A 12,798-nucleotide genomic window follows, 5' to 3' on the forward strand; every position below is an offset into this window, starting at 1 on the left:
GTCATGCATCCCTGCATGAGGGTGAGACAGGGAGGAGTTAAAATCCCTGTATGAAGCCAAGAGAACGAGGCGGCATGAACATGCATCCTTGTATGCAGGTGTGACATGTAGTCATCATGAACATGCATCCCTTTATAAGGACATAACATGGAGGACGCATGAACATGAATGCCTGAATTTTATGGTGGTGGCCTTCGGGTGATTTGGCGCGTGCAATTGGTGAAGAGCACTTCTCCTGCGCAAAAAAATAAATTTACTATTAGCACCCCGGAGGGAGCCTCTGCACTTCTTATAGGGAGAAAACTCTGCAATGGAAGGGGACAGGGTCAATAACAGCTGTAAACTCTCACAAGACCATCACTGCTCTCACACTTTCCTGCTCTCAGGCTGGCGGGCCATTTTCGGCCCTGGCTGCCGCACCATTGCCAGGTTTGTGTAACTATATTATTTCTAATTGGCTCCACTTTGATGACTTTCATTTGGATTCTGACTTGATTATTGAGATCTTAAATAAGTGACTGGGGATCAGGTGTCCACTTATTCTCATGGATAACATCACAACCAAGCTTTAATTCAAACATGAGTCATGACATCACAGATGGAGTACAGCTTATGATAGAGGTGGAACGTCACATTGTAGCAGCCCAAGTAGCTCGCTGTGATCGTATAGTGGTTAGTACTCTGCGTTGTGGCCGCAGCAACCTCGGTTCGAATCCGAGTCACGGCATTGCGGTGAGGCAATGTCACGGCAGTTGGGCAGATATTTTAGAATTTCCATTAATACATTGGCAATCTCTGTGGAGGACTGAAACAATTCGATATGTCCTGTTACTGTTATGAACCTTTTGTTTCTTTAATGCTCTTTGCACACTTTTTCATCGGGTGACTGTAATGTATTTCAACCAAATCTAATTAAGAGCGCATTATGTGGTGACATTTGCAGTACATGAAACATTATAACACTGCCATTTACGTCAATAACCACTAGCTTGATTAAGACATATGTATTGCAGCGACAGTATTTCCCAGTTACAAATGGGAATAAAAACAACATCCGCGAGGGATTGAACCAACGACATTTAACTGATGTTGCCAATGGAGCACGTTACAGAGAGCGCAAAGTCCCGCCTTTACAGTCACACGCTGATGATAATACAGATGTTTAAATAAACAGGCATATCTGTGGACTTGTGGTCTTTCTACATTGGGACTCATAGTCTAGTCCTAGGCTATTGTAGGCACTGGCGTATCTTCTAGTGGAATGAGAGGCATTCTGTAGTCGCGTGAAAGGACCTTTCAAGTCAATCTGATCTGTATTGTCCTGTGAAAAAAAATGTTCTTAGACACAGTGAGGAGTTTTTGGGGATAATGGGAAAATCATTTCCAACTAAATGACAGGAATTTCTTAGTCCAATCATGAGGTGTGCTAGGCATTTTTATACTGTGGCGGAAAGAGAGAGAGTATAACAGTCATTATAAATAAAGGGCCAAGGAAGTGACAGTTTATGGAAGGAACAATTTGCACATAGTTTTAAAATTTGGTCAGGAGGAGGACAATGTGCTTACACATATGAAACATTAGAAGGTAGACATTATGGAAGCACATATATTTCTTTATTTTTATTGTATTTGGGGAGAGGGGGTTAATATAGCACGTCCAATGTGGAAAAGTGCTTTCCATAGCACCTTGCAGGTGGGCGACATCTAGAGCTGTGCAGTAGCCACCCATGCCCCAGACGTCAAAGAGAACAAGAAGTTACACATGTTGGAAGTGAGGGTGAGACATTGAGGAGATATGATCCCGGTATGAAGCCGAGAAAAGGAGGAGGCGTGAACGTGCATCCATGTATGCAGGCGAGAAGGGAAGGAGCATTGGTCATGCATCCCTGCATGAGGGTGAGACAGGGAGGAGATATGATCCCCGTATGAAGCCGAGAGAAGGAGGAGGCGTGAACGTGCATCCATGTATGCGGGCGAGACAGGAAGGAGCATTGGTCATGCATCCCTGCATGAGGGTGAGACAGGGAGGAGATATGATCCCCGTATGAAGCCGAGAGAAGGAGGAGGCGTGAACGTGCATCCATGTATGCGGGCGAGACAGGAAGGAGCATTGGTCATGCATCCCTGCATGAGGGTGAGACAGGGAGGAGATATGATCCCCGTATGAAGCCGAGAGAAGGAGGAGGCGTGAACGTGCATCCATGTATGCGGGCGAGACGGGAAGGAGCATTGGTCATGCATCCCTTCCCGAGGGTGAGACAGGGAGGAGATAAAATCCCCGTATGAAGCCGAGAGAACGAGGAGACATGAACGTGCATCCATGTATGCGGGCGAGAAGGGAAGGAGCATTGGTCATGCATCCCTGCATGAGGGTGAGACAGGGAGGAGATAAAATCCCTGTATGAAGCCAAGAGAACGAGGCGGCATGAACATGCATCCTTGTATGCAGGTGTGACATGTAGTCATCATGAACATGCATCCCTTTATAAGGACATAACATGGAGGACGCATGAACATGAATGCCTGAATTTTATGGTGGTGGCCTTCGGGTGATTTGGCGCGTGCAATTGGTGAAGAGCACTTCTCCTGCGCAAAAAAATAAATTTACTATTAGCACCCCGGAGGGAGCCTCTGCACTTCTTATAGGGAGAAAACTCTGCAATGGAAGGGGACAGGGTCAATAACAGCTGTAAACTCTCACAAGACCATCACTGCTCTCACACTTTCCTGCTCTCAGGCTGGCGGGCCATTTTCGGCCCTGGCTGCCGCACCATTGCCAGGTTTGTGTAACTATATTATTTCTAATTGGCTCCACTTTGATGACTTTCATTTGGATTCTGACTTGATTATTGAGATCTTAAATAAGTGACTGGGGATCAGGTGTCCACTTATTCTCATGGATAACATCACAACCAAGCTTTAATTCAAACATGAGTCATGACATCACAGATGGAGTACAGCTTATGATAGAGGTGGAACGTCACATTGTAGCAGCCCAAGTAGCTCGCTGTGATCGTATAGTGGTTAGTACTCTGCGTTGTGGCCGCAGCAACCTCGGTTCGAATCCGAGTCACGGCATTGCGGTGAGGCAATGTCACGGCAGTTGGGCAGATATTTTAGAATTTCCATTAATACATTGGCAATCTCTGTGGAGGACTGAAACAATTCGATATGTCCTGTTACTGTTATGAACCTTTTGTTTCTTTAATGCTCTTTGCACACTTTTTCATCGGGTGACTGTAATGTATTTCAACCAAATCTAATTAAGAGCGCATTATGTGGTGACATTTGCAGTACATGAAACATTATAACACTGCCATTTACGTCAATAACCACTAGCTTGATTAAGACATATGTATTGCAGCGACAGTATTTCCCAGTTACAAATGGGAATAAAAACAACATCCGCGAGGGATTGAACCAACGACATTTAACTGATGTTGCCAATGGAGCGCGTTACAGAGAGCGCAAAGTCCCGCCTTTACAGTCACACGCTGATGATAATACAGATGTTTAAATAAACAGGCATATCTGTGGACTTGTGGTCTTTCTACATTGGGACTCATAGTCTAGTCCTAGGCTATTGTAGGCACTGGCGTATCTTCTAGTGGAATGAGAGGCATTCTGTAGTCGCGTGAAAGGACCTTTCAAGTCAATCTGATCTGTATTGTCCTGTGAAAAAAAATGTTCTTAGACACAGTGAGGAGTTTTTGGGGATAATGGGAAAATCATTTCCAACTAAATGACAGGAATTTCTTAGTCCAATCATGAGGTGTGCTAGGCATTTTTATACTGTGGCGGAAAGAGAGAGAGTATAACAGTCATTATAAATAAAGGGCCAAGGAAGTGACAGTTTATGGAAGGAACAATTTGCACATAGTTTTAGAATTTGGTCAGGAGGAGGACAATGTGCTTACACATATGAAACATTAGAAGGTAGACATTATGGAAGCACATATATTTCTTTATTTTTATTGTATTTGGGGAGAGGGGGTTAATATAGCACGTCCAATGTGGAAAAGTGCTTTCCATAGCACCTTGCAGGTGGGCGACATCTAGAGCTGTGCAGTAGCCACCCATGCCCCAGACGTCAAAGAGAACAAGAAGTTACACATGTTGGAAGTGAGGGTGAGACATTGAGGAGATATGATCCCGGTATGAAGCCGAGAAAAGGAGGAGGCGTGAACGTGCATCCATGTATGCAGGCGAGAAGGGAAGGAGCATTGGTCATGCATCCCTGCATGAGGGTGAGACAGGGAGGAGATATGATCCCCGTATGAAGCCGAGAGAAGGAGGAGGCGTGAACGTGCATCCATGTATGCGGGCGAGACAGGAAGGAGCATTGGTCATGCATCCCTGCATGAGGGTGAGACAGGGAGGAGATATGATCCCCGTATGAAGCCGAGAGAAGGAGGAGGCGTGAACTTGCATCCATGTATGCAGGCGAGAAGGGAAGGAGCATTGGTCATGCATCCCCTCATGAGGGTGAGACAGGGAGGAGATATGATCCCCGTATGAAGCCGAGAGAAGGAGGAGGCGTGAACGTGCATCCATGTATGCGGGCGAGACGGGAAGGAGCATTGGTCATGCATCCCTTCCCGAGGGTGAGACAGGGAGGAGATAAAATCCCCGTATGAAGCCGAGAGAACGAGGAGACATGAACGTGCATCCATGTATGCGGGCGAGAAGGGAAGGAGCATTGGTCATGCATCCCTGCATGAGGGTGAGACAGGGACGAGATAAAATCCCTGTATGAAGCCAAGAGAACGAGGCGGCATGAACATGCATCCTTGTATGCAGGTGTGACATGGAGTCATCATGAACATGCATCCCTTTATAAGGACATAACATGGAGGACGCATGAACATGAATGCCTGAATTTTATGGTGGTGGCCTTCGGGTGATTTGGCACGTGCAATTGGTCAAGAGCACTTCTCCTGCGCAAAAAAATAAATTTACTATTAGCACCCCGGAGGGAGCCTCTGCACTTCTTATAGGGAGAAAACTCTGCAATGGAAGGGGACAGGTTCAATAACAGCTGTAAACTCTCACAAGACCATCACTGCTCTCACACTTTCCTGCTCTCAGGCTGGCGGGCCATTATCAGCCCTGGCTGCCGCACCATTGCCAGGTTTGTGTAACTATATTATTTCTAATTGGCTCCACTTTGATGACTTTCATTTGGATTCTGACTTGATTATTGAGATCTTAAATAAGTGACTGGGGATCAGGTGTCCACTTATTCTCATGGATAACATCACAACCAACCTTTAATTCAAACATGAGTCATGACATCACAGATGGAGTACAGCTTATGATAGAGGTGGAACGTCACATTGTAGCAGCCCAAGTAGCTCGCCGTGATCGTATAGTGGTTAGTACTCTGCGTTGTGGCCGCAGCAACCTCGGTTCGAATCCGAGTCACGGCATTGCGGTGAGGCAATGTCGCGGCAGTTGGGCAGATATTTTAGAATTTCCATTAATACATTGGCAATCTCTGTGGAGGACTGAAACAATTCGATATGTCCTGTTACTGTTATGAACCTTTTGTTTCTTTAATGCTCTTTGCACACTTTTTCATCGATTGACTGTAATGTATTTCAACCAAATCTAATTAAGAGCGCATTATGTGGTGACATTTGCAGTACATGAAACATTATAACACTGCCATTTACGTCAATAACCACTAGCTTGATTAAGACATATGTATTGCAGCGACAGTATTTCCCAGTTACAAATGGGAATAAAAACAACATCCGCGAGGGATTGAACCAACGACATTTAACTGATGTTGCCAATGGAGCGCGTTACAGAGAGCGCAAAGTCCCGCCTTTACAGTCACACGCTGATGATAATACAGATGTTTAAATAAACAGGCATATCTGTGGACTTGTGGTCTTTCTACATTGGGACTCATAGTCTAGTCCTAGGCTATTGTAGGCACTGGCGTATCTTTTAGTGGAATGAGAGGCATTCTGTAGTCGCGTGAAAGGACCTTTCAAGTCAATCTGATCTGTATTGTCCTGTGAAAAAAAGCGTTCTTAGACACAGTGAGGAGTTTTTGGGGATAATGGGAAAATCATTTCCAACTAAATGACAGGAATTTCTTAGTCCAATCATGAGGTGTGCTAGGCTTTTTTATACTGTGGCGGAAAGAGAGAGAGTATAATAGTCATTATAAATAAAGGGCGAAGGAAGTGACAGTTTATGGAAGGAACAATTTGCACATAGTTTTAGAATGTGGTCAGGAGGAGGACAATGTGCTTACACATATGAAACATTAGAAGGTAGACATTATGGAAGCACATATATTTCTTTATTTTTATTGTATTTGGGGAGAGGGGGTTAATATAGCACGTCCAATGTGGAAAAGTGCTTTCCATAGCACCTTGCAGGTGGGCGACATCTAGATCTGTGCAGTAGCCACCCATGCCCCAGACGTCAAAGAGAACAAGAAGTTACACATGTTGGAAGTGAGGGTGAGACATTGAGGAGATATGATCCCCGTATGAAGCCGAGAGAAGGAGGAGGCGTGAACGTACATCCATGTATGCAGGCGAGAAGGGAAGGAGCATTGGTCATGCATCCCTGCATGAGGGTGAGACAGGGAGGAGATATGATCCCCGTATGAAGCCGAGAGAAGGAGGAGGTGTGAACGTGCATCCATGTATGCGGGCGAGACAGGAAGGAGCGTTGGTCATGCATCCCTGCATGAGGGTGAGACAGGGAGGAGATATGATCCCCGTATGAAGCCGAGAGAAGGAGGAGGCGTGAACGTTGCTCCATGTATGCAGGCGAGAAGGGAAGGAGCATTGGTCATGCATCCCTGCATGAGGGTGAGACAGGGAGGAGATATGATCCCCGTATGAAGCCGAGAGAAGGAGGAGGCGTGAACGTGCATCCATGTATGCGGGCGAGACAGGAAGGAGCATTGGTCATGCATCCCTGCATGAGGGTGAGACAGGGAGGAGATATGATCCCCGTATGAAGCCGAGAGAAGGAGGAGGCGTGAACGTGCATCCATGTATGCGGGCGAGACGGGAAGGAGCATTGGTCATGCATCCCTTCCTGAGGGTGAGACAGGGAGGAGATAAAATCCCCGTATGAAGCCGAGAGAACGACAAGACATGAACGTGCATCCATGTATGCGGGCGAGAAGGGAAGGAGCATTGGTCATGCATCCCTGCATGAGGGTGAGACAGGGAGGAGATAAAATCCCTTTATGAAGCCAAGAGAACGAGGGGGCATGAACATGCATCCTTGTATGCAGGTGTGACATGGAGTCATCATGAACATGCATCCCTTTATAAGGACATAACATGGAGGACGCATGAACATGAATGCCTGAATTTTATGGTGGTGGCCTTCGGGTGATTTGGCACGTGCAATTGGTGAAGAGCACTTCTCCTGCGCAAAAAAAATAAATTTACTATTAGCACCCCGGAGGGAGCCTCTGCACTTCTTATAGGGAGAAAACTCTGCAATGGAAGGGGACAGGGTCAATAACAGCTGTAAACTCTCACAAGACCATCACTGCTCTCACACTTTCCTGCTCTCAGGCTGGCGGGCCATTATCGGCCCTGGCTGCCGCACCACTGCCAGGTTTGTGTAACTATATTATTTCTAATTGGCTCCACTTTGATGACTTTCATTTGGATTCTGACTTGATTATTGAGATCTTAAATAAGTGACTGGGGATCAGGTGTCCACTTATTCTCATGGATAACATCACAACCACCTTTAATTCAAACATGAGTCATGACATCACAGATGGAGTACAGCTTATGATAGAGGTGGAACGTCGCATTGTAGCAGCCCAAGTAGCTCGCCCTGATCGTATAGTGGTTAGTACTCTGCGTTGTGGCCACAGCAACCTCGGTTCAAATCCGAGTCACGGCATTGCGGTCAGGCAATGTCACGGCAGTTGGGCAGATATTTTAGAATTTCCATTAATACATTGGCAATCTCTGTGGAGGACTGAAACAATTCGATATGTCCTGTTACTGTTATGAACCTTTTGTTTCTTTAATGCTCTTTGCACACTTTTTCATCGGATGACTGTAATGTATTTCAACCAAATCTAATTAAGAGCGCATTATGTGGTGACATTTGCAGTACATGAAACATTATAACACTGCCATTTACGTCAATAACCACTAGCTTGATTAAGACATATGTATTGCAGCGACAGTATTTCCCAGTTACAAATGGGAATAAAAACAACATCCGCGAGGGATTGAACCAACGACATTTAACTGATGTTGCCAATGGAGCGCGTTACAGAGAGTGCGAGGTCCCGCCTTTACAGTCACACGCTGATGATAATACAGATGTTTAAATAAACAGGCATATCTGTGGACTTGTGGTCTTTCTACATTGGGACTCATAGTCTAGTCCTAGGCTATTGTAGGCACTAGCGTATCTTTTAGTGGAATGAGAGGCATTCTGTAGTCGCATGAAAGGACCTTTCAAGTCAATCTGATCTGTATTGTCCTGTGAAAAAAAGCGTTCTTAGACACAGTGAGGAGTTTTTGGGGATAATGGGAAAATCATTTCCAACTAAATGACAGGAATTTCTTAGTCCAATCATGAGGTGTGCTAGGCTTTTTTATACTGTGGCGGAAATAGAGAGAGTATAACAGTCATTATAAATAAAGGGCCAAGGAAGTGACAGTTTATGGAAGGAACAATTTGCACATAGTTTTAGAATGTGGTCAGGAGGAGGACAAAGTGCTTACACATATGAAACATTAGAAGGTAGACATTATGGAAGCACATATATTTCTTTATTTTTATTGTATTTGGGGAGAGGGGGTTAATATAGCACGTCCAATGTGGAAAAGTGCTTTCCATAGCACCTTGCAGGTGGGCGACATCTAGAGCTGTGCAGTAGCCACCCATGCCCCAGACGTCAAAGAGAACAAGAAGTTACACATGTTGGAAGTGAGGGTGAGACATTGAGGAGATATGATCCCCGTATGAAGCCGAGAAAAGGAGGAGGCGTGAACGTGCATCCATGTATGCAGGCGAGAAGGGAAGGAGCATTGGTCATGCATCCCTGCATGAGGGTGAGACAGGGAGGAGATAAAATCCCTGTATGAAGCCAAGAGAACGAGGCGGCATGAACGTGCATCCATGTATGCGGGCGAGAAGGGAAGGAGCATTGGTCATGCATCCCTGCATGAGGGTGAGACAGGGAGGAGATAAAATCCCTGTATGAAGCCAAGAAAACGAGGCGGCATGAACATGCATCCTTGTATGCAGGTGTGACATGGAGTCATCATGAACATGCATCCCTTTATAAGGTCATAACATGGAGGACGCATGAACATGAATGCCTGAATTTTATGGTGGTGGCCTTCGGGTGATTTGGCACGTGCAATTGGTGAAGAGCACTTCTCCTGCGCAAAAAAATAAATTTACTATTAGCACCCCGGAGGGAGCCTCTGCACTTCTTATAGGGAGAAAACTCTGCAATGGAAGGGGACAGGGTCAATAACAGCTGTAAACTCTCACAAGACCATCACTGCTCTCACACTTTCCTGCTCTCAGGCTGGCGGGCCATTATCGGCCCTGGCTGCCGCACCATTGCCAGGTTTGTGTAACTATATTATTTCTAATTGGCTCCACTTTGATGACTTTCATTTGGATTCTGACTTGATTATTGAGATCTTAAATAAGTGACTGGGGATCAGGTGTCCACTTATTCTCATGGATAACATCACAACCAACCTTTAATTCAAACAAGAGCCATGACATCACAGATGGAGTACAGCTTATGATAGAGGTGGAACGTCACATTGTAGCAGCCCAAGTAGCTCGCCGTGATCGTATAGTGGTTAGTTCTCGGTTCGAATCCGAGTCACGGCAGTTGGGCAGATATTTTACAATTTCCATTAATACATTGGCAATCTCTGTGGAGGACTGACACAATTCGATATGTCCTGTTACTGTTATGAACCTTTTGTTTCTTTAATGCTCTTTGCACACTTTTTCATCGGGTGACTGTAATGTATTTCAACCAAATCTAATTAAGTGCGCATTATGTGCTGACATTTGCAGTACATGAAACATTCTAACACTGCCATTTACGTCAATAACCACTAGCTTGATTAAGACATATGTATTGCAGCGACAGTATTTCCCAGTTACAAATGGGAATAAAAACAACATCCGCGAGGGATTGAACCAACAACATTTAACTGATGTTGCCAATGGAGCGCGTTACAGAGAGCGCGAGGTCCCGCCTTTACAGTCAGACGCTGATGATAATACAGATGTTTGAATAAACAGGCATATCTGTGGACTTGTGGTCTTTCTACATTGGGACTCATAGTCTAGTCCTAGGCTATTGTAGGCACTGGCGTATCTTTTAGTGGAATGAGAGGCATTCTGTAGTCGCGTGAAAGGACCTTTCAAGTCAATCTGATCTGTATTGTCCTGTGAAAAAAAGCGTTCTTAGACACAGTGAGGAGTTTTTGGGGATAATGGGAAAATCATTTCCAACTAAATGACAGGAATTTCTTAGTCCAATCATGAGGTGTCCTAGGCTTTTTTATACTGTGGCGGAATGAGAGAGAGTATAACAGTCATTATAAATAAAGGGCCAAGGAAGTGACAGTTTATGGAAGGAAACATTTGCACATAGTTTTAGAATGTGGTCAGGAGGAGGACAATGTGCTTACACATATGAAACATTAGAAGGTAGACATTATGGAAGCACATATATTTCTTTATTTTTATTGTATTTGGGGAGAGGGGGTTAATATAGCACGTCCAATGTGGAAAAGTGCTTTCCATAGCACCTTGCAGGTGGGCGACATCTAGATCTGTGCAGTAGCCACCCATGCCCCAGACGTCAAAGAGAACAAGAAGTTACACATGTTGGAAGTGAGGGTGAGACATTGAGGAGATATGATCCCCGTATGAAGCCGAGAGAAGGAGGAGGCGTGAACGTGCATCCATGTATGCAGGCGAGAAGGGAAGGAGCATTGGTCATGCATCCCTGCATGAGGGTGAGACAGGGAGGAGATATGATCCCCGTATGAAGCCGAGAGAAGGAGGAGGCGTGAACGTGCATCCATGTATGCGGGCGAGACAGGAAGGAGCGTTGGTCATGCTTCCCTGCATGAGGGTGAGACAGGGAGGAGATATGATCCCCGTATGAAGCCGAGAGAAGGAGGAGGCGTGAACGTGCATCCATGTATGCAGGTGAGAAGGGAAGGAGCATTGGTCATGCATCCCTGCATGAGGGTGAGACAGGGAGGAGATATGATCCCCGTATGAAGCCGAGAGAAGGAGGAGGCGTGAACGTGCATCCATGTATGCGGGCGAGACAGGAAGGAGCATTGGTCATGCATCTCTGCATGAGGGTGAGACAGGGAGGAGATATGATCCCCGTATGAAGCCGAGAGAAGGAGGAGGCGTGAACGTGCATCCATGTATGCGGGCGAGACGGGAAGGAGCATTGGTCATGCATCCCTTCCTGAGGGTGAGACAGGGAGGAGATAAAATCCCCGTATGAAGCCGAGAGAACGACAAGACATGAACGTGCATCCATGTATGCGGGCGAGAAGGGAACGAGCATTGGTCATGCATCCCTGCATGAGGGTGAGACAGGGAGGAGATAAAATCCCTTTATGAAGCCAAGAGAACGAGGCGGCATGAACATGCATCCTTGTATGCAGGTGTGACATGGAGTCATCATGAACATGCATCCCTTTATAAGGACATAACATGGAGGACGCATGAACATGAATGCCTGAATTTTATGGTGGTGGCCTTCGGGTGATTTGGCACGTGCAATTGGTGAAGAGCACTTCTCCTGCGCAAAAAAATAAATGTACTATTAGCACCCCGGAGGGAGCCTCTGCACTTCTTATAGGGAGAAAACTCTGCAATGGAAGGGGACAGGTTCAATAACAGCTGTAAACTCTCACAAGACCATCACTGCTCTCACACTTTCCTGCTCTCAGGCTGGCGGGCCATTATCAGCCCTGGCTGCCGCACCATTGCCAGGTTTGTGTAGCTATATTATTTCTAACTGGCTCCACTTTGATGACTTTCATTTGGATTCTGACTTGATTATTGAGATCTTAAATAAGTGACTGGGGATCAGGTGTCCACTTATTCTCATGGATAACATCACAACCAACCTTTAATTCAAACATGAGTCATGACATCACAGATGGAGTTCAGCTTATGATAGAGGTGGAACGTCACATTGTTGCAGCCCAAGTAGCTCGCCGTGATCGTATAGTGGTTAGTACTCTGCGTTGTGGCCGCAGCAACCTCGGTTCGAATCCGAGTCACGCATTGCGGTGAGGCAATGTCACGGCAGTTGGGCAGATATTTTAGAATTTCCATTAATACATTGGCAATCTCTGTGGAGGACTGAAACAATTCGATATGTCCTGTTACTGTTATGAACCTTTTGTTTCTTTAATGCTCTTTGCACACTTTTTCATCGGGTGACTGTAATGTATTTCAACCAAATCTAATTAAGAGCGTATTATGTGGTGACATTTGCAGTACATGAAACATTATAACACTGCCATTTACGTCAATAACCACTAGCTTGATTAAGACATATGTATTGCAGCGACAGTATTTCCCAGTTACAAATGGGAATAAAAACAACATCCGCGAGGGATTGAACCAACGACATTTAACTGATGTTGCCAATGGAGCGCGTTACAGAGAGCGCGAGGTCCCGCCTTTACAGTCACACGCTGATGATAATACAGATGTTTAAATAAACAGGCATATCTGTGGACTTGTCGTCTTTCTACATTGGGA

General features: G+C 45.5%; 3 non-coding genes across 3 annotated transcripts; all 3 read left to right on the plus strand.

The window, feature by feature from the left end:
• The first annotated feature begins 655 nt into the window (after positions 1-655).
• TRNAH-GUG (transfer RNA histidin (anticodon GUG)) lies at positions 656-727 on the plus strand. The gene has a single exon. It is a non-coding gene; the product is annotated as a tRNA-His (tRNA).
• A 2,279-nt stretch (positions 728-3,006) lies between these two features.
• On the plus strand, positions 3,007-3,078 carry TRNAH-GUG (transfer RNA histidin (anticodon GUG)). Its single transcript has one exon. It is a non-coding gene; the product is annotated as a tRNA-His (tRNA).
• A 2,279-nt stretch (positions 3,079-5,357) lies between these two features.
• On the plus strand, positions 5,358-5,429 carry TRNAH-GUG (transfer RNA histidin (anticodon GUG)). Its single transcript has one exon. It is a non-coding gene; the product is annotated as a tRNA-His (tRNA).
• The last annotated feature ends 7,369 nt before the right edge of the window (positions 5,430-12,798 follow it).

The sequence above is a fragment of the Ambystoma mexicanum genome (genome assembly GCF_040938575.1).
Source record: "Ambystoma mexicanum isolate Mex_15411 chromosome 12 unlocalized genomic scaffold, UKY_AmexF1_1 Mex_chr12_unloc.1, whole genome shotgun sequence".
Taxonomy (NCBI): Eukaryota; Metazoa; Chordata; class Amphibia; order Caudata; family Ambystomatidae; genus Ambystoma; species Ambystoma mexicanum.